This window comes from Budorcas taxicolor, chromosome 10 (genome assembly GCF_023091745.1).
Source record: "Budorcas taxicolor isolate Tak-1 chromosome 10, Takin1.1, whole genome shotgun sequence".
NCBI lineage: Eukaryota > Metazoa > Chordata > Mammalia > Artiodactyla > Bovidae > Budorcas > Budorcas taxicolor.
In genome coordinates this window covers 81,108,018-81,119,625 of record NC_068919.1, presented here as the reverse complement: position 1 = coordinate 81,119,625, position 11,608 = coordinate 81,108,018, and the positions used below count along the sequence as shown (strand labels likewise).

The following is an 11,608-nucleotide window of genomic DNA, read 5'->3' as shown; positions in this document are numbered from 1 at the left end:
ACTTATGTTATAAATCTGAAGACCTGATAAAAACTCTAACATGGAGAGATGTCCTCTTGCTTGAAAGATAACCAGAGAACTACCCAAATAATCTCTGCCTTCACAGTACCTACCGAAAAACAGTGCTTGTCCCCTGATGCCTTGGCCGTTCAGTCACGAAGTCATGTCCGCTTCTTTGCAACCCCATGGACTGTAGCACGCCAGGCTTCCCTGTCCTCCACTATCTCCGGGAGATGGCTCAAACTCATGTCCATTGAGTCGATGATGCCATCCAACCATTTCAACCTCTGTCTTCTCCTCCTGCCCTCAATCTTTCCCAGCATCAGGGTCTTTTCCGGTGAGTTGGCTCTTGGCAGCAGGTAGGCAAAACATTGGAGTTTCAGCTTCAGCAGCAGTCCTTCCAATTTGATTTCCTTTAGGACTGACTGGTTTGATCTCCTAGTCTTCTCCAGCACCATAGTTCAAAAGCATCAATTCCTTGGCTCTCAGCCTTCCTTACAGACCAACTCTTACATCAGAACATGACTACTGGGAAAAAACCATAGCTTTGACTATAACAGGTATTTGTTGCCAAAGTGATGTCTGCTCATTAATACAATAAGTGTGTCATAGCTTTTCTTCCAAGAAGCAAGCATCTTTTAATTTCACTGTCCGCAGTGATTCTGGAGCCTAAGAAAATAAAACCCATCAGTTTCCACTTTTCCCCCATCTATCTGCCATGAAGTGATGGGATGGATGCCATGATCTTAGTTTTTTGAATGCTGAGTTTTAAACCAGCTTTTTCATTCTCCTCTTTCGCCTGATGGCTTGCTTCACTGTTAAGCCCATTACTGCCCCCTTTCTATGGAACACCTAGAATATTTTTTAGACCAAGTTCCCAAAGACTGTCAGTTATTCATCAAGTTATAATCGCTACATGTGTCAGGCTCTCAAAGGCACCCTTTTAAAATGGCTTTACAAGCACACACCACTGATGCCAAATGAAGTGTGTAAACCAGGAGGGCAGTGAAGAAACAGCAGTAGCATTACTGCTCAAACTGCCTTATGGATCAAAAGAACCAAGAACCACCATCAATATCTCTCAAATGAAGATGTTCCTAAACAACACCCTAACTGTTGGAAAAATATCAATGATCAGCAAATACTGTATTTCAAACCTACAACTATTTACTACTACCTCTAAAGAAAGATGCGTAATACATTCAGAATACCTCTCACTGAAATATAAGACTGATGGTCTTTTTGTTGCTGTTGCTCAGTCCCCAAGTTGTATCTCCTTGAGACCCCATGGACTGCAACACACCAGGGTTCCCTGTCCCTCACCAGCCCCCAAATGGAGAGAGTCCCTCTCCAATGGGAATCCCTCCCAAACTCCCAAAGTTTCCCCAAGTTCATGTCCATTGAATCAATCATGCCATCCAACAATCTCATCCTCTGTCACCCTCTTCGCCTTCTGCCTTCAATCTTTCCCAGCACAAGGTCTTTTCCAATGAGTTGGTTGTTCAAATCAGGTGGCCAAAGTATTGGAGCTTCGGCATGAGCCACATTCAACACTTTTACTTAGATCCTAAACAAATTTTAATTCAGTGGATTCAAATATACATTTAACATATTTCACCTGACTGTAAGAAAATTTTAAGCAACCAAAAATATATGATTACATAAACAGGCATTCTGAAAGAAACACAGAGAATGGTCCCCCTTATAAATCGGGTCTATTAGACCCAATTCATTAACCGTTCAAAGTTATAGAAAGCATAAAACAATAAAGACTTTGAGAAAGGAAGGAGCTGGGGTTCTTTTCCACTACAACATCCTCCCACATATTAAGTAAAGTCACTTTTGCAGAAAGCTCTGTTAACTAAGGGGCAAGTCTGGCACTACACGCCCATTTACCACCCCAACGGCTCTACACAAAATGAAGTCCCCTGACACCTCTCCCAAGAGCTGCTCAGGAATCACAGAATCAAAGAGATCACAAGATCAAAGGATCAGGAATCACAGGATCAAAGAGAATGCTTTTCCACCTATCCAGAGAGAAAGCCAGCCTTCCGAGGGAAAATGCCAACTTTCCCCAATTACATTCTGGCCTATGACATAAGTAGTTCCACAAAGTATATAAGATGGTAACCAGTCTACTTTCCAGAAATAATACCACCACCAAAGGACATTACTTCAGCAGTCTGAACTTTTTTTTTTCCTCTCACTTGATCTCAAGAATTCTGAGACAGGCAAACACTTTCCCTTTTTCACACCGAAGAGAAAAGTGAAGCTTGTGAGGATTAATAGGCCTGCCCAGCCGCCAACTTGACTTGGTCCACACTATCTCATACCTAATACGTACCACTCAGCTCGATTCCCCACCCAAACCCGCTCCTCCAGCCTTCCCCATTTCAATACATGGCACCTCCATTATCCCAGTTGCTCAGGCCCCAAACCTTGGTGTTACCCTTGACTCCACTCTTCCTCTCACTCCACATCGTTCACCCTTCTGTGAACCAAACTATGTTAGCCTCACCTGAGATGAGTCCAAAATCCAGCCACCTCTCATCGCCTCTGCTACTGCACCATCGTATCTCACCCAGGTCACTGCTAGACCTTCTCCCTGTCTCCACCTTTGCCCCCACCCCTCATTCCATTCTCTACACATCAGCGTTCTGTCTCTTAAAAATATGTCAGATCAAATCCCTTTGGACAAAACCCTCTGGTGGCTTCCCTTATATTCTGGGATGAGAACAGTATCTGCCATCTAGAAGGTGTTCATTGAATACTGCTGATTTGTAAGTGAAGGGAAAATGGCCAAACTCACAGTGCCAGGGCGACACAAATCTTCCAATGTTCTTCAGTAAGATGGAGACCAGATTTATAATAGCCCACAATCCGCATGAGAGAAAACTCTTAAATTTTAATCCGCATAACTCAATCTTATTGGGTTCGATCCCTGTGTCGGGAAGATCCCCTGGAGGAGGGCATGGCAACTCACTCCAGCAGTCTTGCCTGAAAAGTTCCAAGGACAGAGGAGCCTGGCAGGCTACAGTCCATTGAGTTGCAAAGGGTTGGACACAACAAAGCGCACACACACACCCAAACTCAATCTTATAAAACATAATCAATCCTATGCTGCATTTCCAACAACAAATTAAAACGAAAAGATCATTGTATAAAGCCATGACATCTCACACTAGGTTATCTGAATACTATAGATCTGGCAGCAAGGGCAACTACCAGCTTATTACTGCAGCACTGGTCAGGAGACCTGCGTGACTCTTCTGCGTTCAGGGACATGATGCCACCATATCTCAAGACCACCTCACTCAAAAGCGACCAGGGCTCCAAACGACTTAGAAGGGAGCACCTAAGAGAAGAGGTGCTAAGCGTTCCTAAATCTCTACACACTGGCACTACACCAGTCATCTGAAACTGGAATTAACTTTCTAGTGTGTTACCAGTAACATCAGAAAGACTAGCTTCCAGATTGTCTCTTGCCAAAATGATGAAGACAGACTCTCAGCTGAGTTAAAATGTTGATTATTTTCAGAGTGAAACTAATACTAAAATTATTCACCATTATAGCATTTTCTCACTAAAATGTTTGAGTTAAAAACAAAAATGCTAAATTTCTTGTTAGCTCTTTGAAAAATATGTCTACTATCTGCAAAAAAGCCCTAATCTCACTAACTCATAATAATACAGTTTTCCCTGGTGGCTCAGATGGTAAAGCGTCTGCCTATAATGCGGGAGACCCAGGTTCAATCCCTGGGTCAGGAAGATCCCCCCGGAGAAGAAAATGGCACCCCACTCCAGTACTCTTGCCTGGAAAATCCCATGGAGGGAGGAGCCTGGTAGGCTACAGTCCATGCGGTCACAAAGAGTTGGACATGACTGAGCAACTTCACTTTCACATAATAAAATTCACAGAATTTTAACATTTGCTCTCAAAGGAAGTTTAATTCAACCCTCAACTTCCCTACTACAAATGAAACGGTTACCTGGTTCATAATAAATGAACAATGAAGATTTGTTAAATGAATGAACAAATGACTGAAGATCCAAAAGGTGTACAGTAGTTTAGTCGCTACGTCGTGTTCGACTCTTGCAACCCCAAGGACTATAGCCTGCCAGGCTCCTCTGTCCATGGGATTCCCCAGGCGAGAATATTGGAGTGGATTGCCATTTCCTTCTCCAGGGGAACTTCCCGACCCAGGAACCAAACCCAGGTCTCCTGAATTGCAGGCAGATTCTTTACTGACTGAGCTACAAGGGAAGCCCAAAAGGGGTATATGACTCTTTAAAGACCTGACAATTGGTGGAAAAATCTAGAAGTAGCCAAAACTAAGTGTTTAGATTTCCCTGGAGTGGGCTTGGAGGTGGGGGGAAAAAAAACAAGATTTGAAAACCTTATCTGGGTCCTCAGGAAAACCTTAAGCAAAATTCATTAAAGCCTGTTTCCTTTAGTTCTGTTACTTAGAAAAGCACTTGATAAAATAAATTTAGCCAAGACAGATCTCCTTGGAAACCAAGAGGCAGAACTGTCTAGTGTTTTTTTCTTCCTCCACACAAAGAATATTTAATGTAGGACTATTTTCATAATAAACAGCTACAATTGTTTTGCATCTAAAGTAAAACAGGTGGCTTTTGGCAAAAAGGAAAAATCCAATCAGATGAGAGGAATGGATCACTGAGAAGGACCACATCAATCACTGCAAGATTATCAGCCACATGAGGGCAGGAGCTGTGCATCCTTTTTCCACTAGAAGCACCCACTGGCCCCTGGCATGTGAGTGAATGCGTGAGTGAAAGTCATCCAGTCATGTCTGACTCTTGGAATTCTCTAGGCCAGAATACTGGAGTGGGTAGCCTTTCCTTTCTCCAGGGGATCTTCCCAACCCAGGGATAGAACCCAGGTCTCCAGCATTGCAGATGGATTCTTTACCAGCTGAGCCACAGGGGAAGACCTGGCATGTAGTAGGAGTCAATACATACTTATGAGTTAATTAGTAAGTAAATTACTCCTTCCAGACCCACCCATGCAGACTTAGATTAATTTGGTCACCACTAAACAATACCTTGTGCGTGCATAAGTGCATGCTCAGTCACTTCAGTTGTGTTCAACTCTTTGCAACCCTGTGTATTGTAGCCTGCCAGGCTCCTCTGACCATGGGATTCTCCAGGCAATACTGGAGTGGGCTGTCATGATCTCCTCCAGAGGATCTTCCCGACCCAGGGATCAAACCCGCGTCCTTTATGTCCCTTGTATTGGCAGGCAGGTTCTTTACCACTAGCACCATCTGGGATGCCCAAACAATGCTTTGCCTTGTATATGCAAGCATAGTACATCTTTCCTCCATAGAAATTCTACTAATTGTCCCCTCAAGTAATACACTTATCCAAAATATCCTTATACTTTTATTAAGAAGGTGAGAAAGTACGTCTTATGCAGCCTAAATTATTAAAGTAGCCACTGAGTTTGCTGTTCTGGGTCCAGTCTCTCTCCTTCAATTCAGCCTATACAACTCAGCCAGGTTAACTTTATGTCCTTTGTACATCCTAGAAAATACAACAATACTGTGGCTAAGTATTCTATCTTTGTGTGGCCCACTGCTATTCGTTGAGCAGATACGGAAAATCAGCAATTACTGGACTGGAATGGGAAAGGCAAAAGAGTGTCAATGAAAAAAATACCACATAGTGAAAGGTCTCATAATAACTGACCCCCTTTGAAAATCTTGAGATTACTAGCAGAGGCTTTCATTAAAAAGACTGACGGTAATTTTCTTTAGCACAATGCTAGAACTGACACAGATGGTTTGAGTATTTATACCCATTGAGGTAACACATTCAATCTTCAAGATCAATTCAAGGTTCATCACCTTTTTGAAGCTTTCCCAAATCATAGGACTCAATATCTGTGCAAACACTTTGTAAACTAGGAAGTGCTAGACTATAGGTCTTATTATACTAGTTGCCGGTTGACAGCCTCACCTACATTCTGCCATTTAAATCATCTTACTTAATTCTTCAAGTGGGTCTCATCTCCTCCCCAAAAATGAAGAATTCTTTGAATTGTTTTCTCAATTTCTTTATTACATCTCTATTTCTCAACACCTACAACAGCGTAAGTTAAAAATAAGTATCACTCAAACTTCCTGACTTCAATACATGTTACAAAACTAATCTAAAAAGCTTAAAGTGGTACTGACATGGTGGTTTAGTCACTAAGTTATATCCAACTCTTGCGATCTCATGGATTGTAGCCTGCCAGGCTCCTCTGTCCACGGGATTCTCCAAGCAAGAATACTGAAGTGAGTAATAGCCATTTCCTTCTCCAGAGGATCTTCCTGACCCAGGAATTGAACCTGGGTCTCCTGCATTACTGGTAGATTCTTTACCAGTTGAGCTATGAGGGAAGCCCTGGTACCATAGAGACAGACAAATGGATCAATGAAACAGAAGTCAGTCCAGAAAGAAACCACCAAGAATGTGGCCAACTGGTCTTCGACAAGGATAGTAAGACCACTGAAAGGGAAAAGCACAGTCTCTTCAACATATTCAGCTGAGAAAACCTGATATCTGCACACAAAAGAAGGAAGTTAGATCCTCTTCTTACACTATATATATAAATTAACTCAAAATGGATTAAAGACTGAAACGTAGGAAGTACAACTTAAAAACTTCCAGACAAAAACACAGAAAACTCCATGATGTTGGACTTGGCAAAGACTTCTTGGATACGATGCTAAAAGCAAAAGGGATTGCTTTTTGATGGGATTACATCAAAATTGTAAACTCTCATGCATTAACTGACACAACATAGTAAAAAGGAGGTGTACGAAAGGGGAGATAATATATGCAAATCATGCACCTGACAAGGGACTAATATTCAAAATATATAAAGAACTCCTACAACTCAACAAAATCTCAAATAACCTAATCAAAAAATGAGTGGACTTACGACATTTCTACAAAGATGATATGCAAAAGGCCAACAAGCACATGAAAGATGCTCAACATAACTTATCAATAGAGAAATGCAAATCAGAACCACAGTGAGACATTACTTCCTGCCCATTAGAATGGCTACTATCAAAAAATAATGAAAAAAAAAACAAGTGTTGGCAAAGAAGGGCAATAACATGGAAACACTGCTGGTGGGAGTGTAAGATGGTATAACCGCTATGAAAATGAGTACGAAGGTTACTCAAAAAAATTAACAATAGACCTATTATATCATACAGAAATCCCACTTTTGAGTATATAGCCAAAGGAACTGAAAACAGGGTCTCAAAGAGATACGTGAGCATCATGTTCATAGCAGCACTATTCACAAGAGCCAAGAGGTAGAAGCAACCCAAGTGTACACCTATGAATGGACGGGTAAACAAAGTGATACACACATACAATGTAATATTCCCTGGTGGCTCAGCTGGAGGTAGCTCAGCTGGTAAAGAATCCACCTACAATGCAGGAGACCCCAGTTCGATTCCTGGGTCACAAAGCTCCCTGGAGAAAGGATGGGCACCCACTCTGGTATTTTGGGGCTTCCCTGGTGGCTCAGATGATAAAGAATCCGCCTGCAATGCAGGCAAGCTGGGTTAGATCTCTGGGTTGGGAAGATTCCCTAGAAGTGGGCATGGCAACCCACTCCAGTATTCTTGCCTGGAGAATCCCCATGGAGAGAGGAGCCTGGTGGACTACAGTCCACAGGGTCACAAAGAGTTGGACACGCCTGAGCAAAAAGCACAATATTATTCAGCCTTAAAAGGGAAGGAAATCCTACCACGTGGCAACAGGAATGAACCTGGAGGACACTATGCTGAGAGAAATAAACCAGTCACAAAAAGATGGATACCACTTGTATGAGGTATCTAAAAAGGTCAAATTCATAGAAACAGAAAGTAGACCAGTGATGGCCAGGGATGGGGGAAGAGAAAGGAGAAGTTGTATAGGGGGTATAGTTCCCAATTTGTGAGATGAAAGCAGTCGGAACTTCTGTTTCACAACAACGTGAATATACTTAACATGACTAAACTGTATTCTTAACAACAGCTGAGATGGTAAATTTTAGGCTATGTGTTCTTTACCCCAGTAATAGAAGTAAGTGCCACAGGCAACCACCAAATTGGATTTACTTGTTCTAGCACCACTGCAGGAGTTCTAAGCAGCCTGATCCTTTCAGCTGCTGGCAGTCATTTCCAAATTTCTTCCAAGTTGTCTTTTTCAACCAAGGGGACAGTACACATGATCAGAGGCTCTCCTATACCCATCCAAACTGAAGCTTCCACATGCACCTTATTGTCAAGCATAAATCCAAACATGATATAAAAGTCATTGTGTTCTCGAGTGGGGGAGGAGCATAAAAGAATCACCTGTTGAGTTTCTTCAAACCACCCATCCACCCAGAGAAATACCCCACAGCCCACTGCGAGCCGCCACCCTCCCCTACACACCTGATCCAAACCCTTGAAAAATCACTATTTTTAAATGCTCCCTTGAAGACAGCCTTCAGAACAATCCCTTTGAAAGTGATTATTAGGTTGAGGCTCTCTTAATAAGCCTTTTCTGTGAATCCTATAGCTCTCCAAAACCTATCATGTACCTACTGAAACATTATTTTGTCATGCCATTATTATATCCCATTTCCTATTGCAAAATATCAGTGCTAAGATCCTAATTAAAATAAATAAATAAAGTAACACTGAGGCTCTTGGAAGAATCGCAGGCACTTCTCAAACCAGAAAAGAGATGAGGGTCAGGAACCACATTCAGTCTTAAGCCTCCTAACGGGTTTCCCAAGGGCACATTCTGAGCCAGGAGTCAAACCCCATCCCAAACATATATATGCACACAGAGCACGCTCTCTTTACACGTGAAATTCCAGCTACTCAGAAATTAGACTCTAGCAAAATATATTGACAGAAGCTTCTGAGGTCTTCGTTGGGGCAGCCAGAAGTATGGTCAAGGGAAAGGGAGGACTTAAATTGACTACACACTAGCCCTCATTTCAAGAGGAAGAACAACTTGTTTTCAGTCTCTGAAAGAAAAGGCAGTATGGTTCTCACAAGTCACATATTTACATTTCTTGCAAAAATATGGAAGATACTCCTTTCTATTTATTTCCCTAAGTATGTACAGGTGAAACAAGGAATCACAGTTAGCCAAACTGGGTGAAAATTTTACAACATTCTATTAATGTATAATTATATATACCTCCTATAAGTATCTCCATATAAGTAACCCTCTGTTCTTAAAAACTTGAAACATCACAGTTTAGTCATCAGTTGTTTCTCTGAAAGGATCAAAAAATAAAAAGAAACTTATAAAAACCAACAGTCAGTCAATTGTGAGAACTAAGACTGTAAAAGGAAATGCAAAGATCTCAGAATATATCAAACTATAATTCCTATCTAGGCAAATAATCGAGAATATTAAAAAAATGAATTAGAAAAAAATAATATAGGACCCAATGTAAATGATACTGATCAGAGTCAAGTCTTGACTATAGGAATGTGGTCATTCAGCACACAGCCCTTTGCTTTTTACTTCTTAATAGCTTCATTCTGAGAAGTCTGGACCTCATTCTAAAAGGGAGCAAGACGTTGAGCCGCAAAAGAACAATCAATGGCTATAGACTATACTTACAGCTTTGGTATAAGGCTTTCTGGAAAAAAATAGAGAAAAGAAGAATAACCAAAATTCATCCTCGTGTCTCTGAAAATCATTTAACCTGGACCTACTCTAGAGGAGGAGAAAGAAAAAAAGGAAGCCAGTGGCCACCACGGCTGGCTGGTCAGTCAGCTCCAGTCGCCTCTAAGTGACCCCTGTGTTTGTGCAAATCAGTAACTCTCCATCTCCAGGTCAGCATTCTCCAACAAGCAAACATTCTCCCCATGCCTCTCCTGAACTGAAAAAAAAGGGAAATCTAACATTATGTAATTGCCCGTTTCCCACAATTTAAAGTTAGGCATACTACAATTCTAATTAGAGGGAGAACTTGGTGCAACATGACAAGTAACAAATTAGGAAGCCAAAGGCTGAAAATTCTCATCCCGACCTGCAGAGGCCGAGAGAAACAGCTTCGCCTGCCCCGGTGGCACACCCCTCTCAAGGCACTGCTGTTGACTAAAGTCCAACGGAAGAAGCCCCTGACGTTCCTCCGTGTCATTTGGTGTCATCTCCCTAGATCCTCAAGAAAACACTCACGTCCTCTTCACAGGTGGAGTTACATCACTCCTCCCAGGCAGAAATAAAAGGAGAAAGTGGATGTGGACCAGTCCCTAACCTCAAAAGATACTTCCTATGCATTCTCTTACCCAGGTGATTACGAGCCCAGTCACACTTGTGTTATTCATCCTCACTCAAACCACCTGTGTTTAAGAGATCCAAGGTAAAGGGGATCTTTTCCATGTTTCTACGACTCGCTCCAGTGCTCATCAAAAACCCACCGAACGAATAAATGAGCTATCATCTAAGAGTAATTAACCTAGTCTGTATAAAACCCTTCAAAAACAAAGTGCTATAAAAGTGTGTGGGTTTTGGCTTTTTTTTCTTTTTCTTTCAATTAGCTAAGCATAGGAAAAAAACAAAAATCCAGTGAGGCCAATTTATTTCCCCGACCCAAACAGTACACGTGCAATAGATAGAAAGTTGTTAGATTGTCAACCTCAAGTGATAGTGGAACACCCCTATTTTAAATAGCCCTGAATGTGGAACAGACACAAATTTTTGTGTGAGCGATGAAGCAATAACATAGCGCTCTACCCTCCTGGGGGAAGGGAGAGTCCCTCATCAAAAGGGCAGTCACCCTAGTGGCAGGGATGTTTCTTCTCTCCTGGCTCAGATTACCCCAGTGGAAGTTGGGTGGGGCTATATATATATATCACTCACATTTTCAACAGGAAGCTTCTACAACATTTTCCTGTTTTATGTGCAATTATACCTCCACCTAACAAATCCTCCCTAGCCTCACCTCCCAATAACCCTTACCTGTAGCTGAGAGACAAGGCCTGAAGTTGCCATGGTTACAAAAATAAAGGGGGCACAACAACTTTTTTACAAATGAAAAATGAGTTTAAGGAAAAAATGGTCAACTACAAGTTAAATCTGGCTTCTCTAAAGTGTATACAAGTATATTATCCTCTGAGCTAAAAAAGAAAAAAAAAAAACTACAGGCGCTATGATGTAAATATTTTTAACTAACTCATAATTTCTTTCTCCACAACTTCGTAATTTGAGTAACCCCACTCCAGTACTCTTGCCTGGAAACTCCTATGGACGGAGGAGCCTGGTGGCTGCAGTCCATGGGGTCACTGAGAGTTGGACACGACTGAACGACTTCACTTTCACTTTTCACTTTCATGCAATGGAGAAGGAAATGGCAACCCACTCCAGTGTTCTTACCTGGAGAATCCCAGGGATGGGGGAGCCTGGTGGGCTGCCGTCTATGGGGTCGCACAGAGTCGGACACGGCTGAGGCGACTCAGCAGCAGTAGCAGCAAAGCTTAGTTACCGAACACTACATCAATGCAGTGTTTCATGGCTTTTCAACCTTCATGTGCATTTTGTCTCATTAAGTTTTGCTTCTTCTCATTTTAGACATTTAATAAATACT

At 41.9% G+C, this 11,608-nt stretch overlaps 1 non-coding gene across 1 annotated transcript; it reads left to right on the top strand.

Annotated features, from left to right (window-relative positions):
• The first annotated feature begins 3,696 nt into the window (after positions 1 to 3,696).
• Positions 3,697 to 3,769, top strand: TRNAY-AUA (transfer RNA tyrosine (anticodon AUA)). Its single transcript has one exon. It is a non-coding gene; the product is annotated as a tRNA-Tyr (tRNA).
• Positions 3,770 to 11,608: the final 7,839 nt, after the last annotated feature.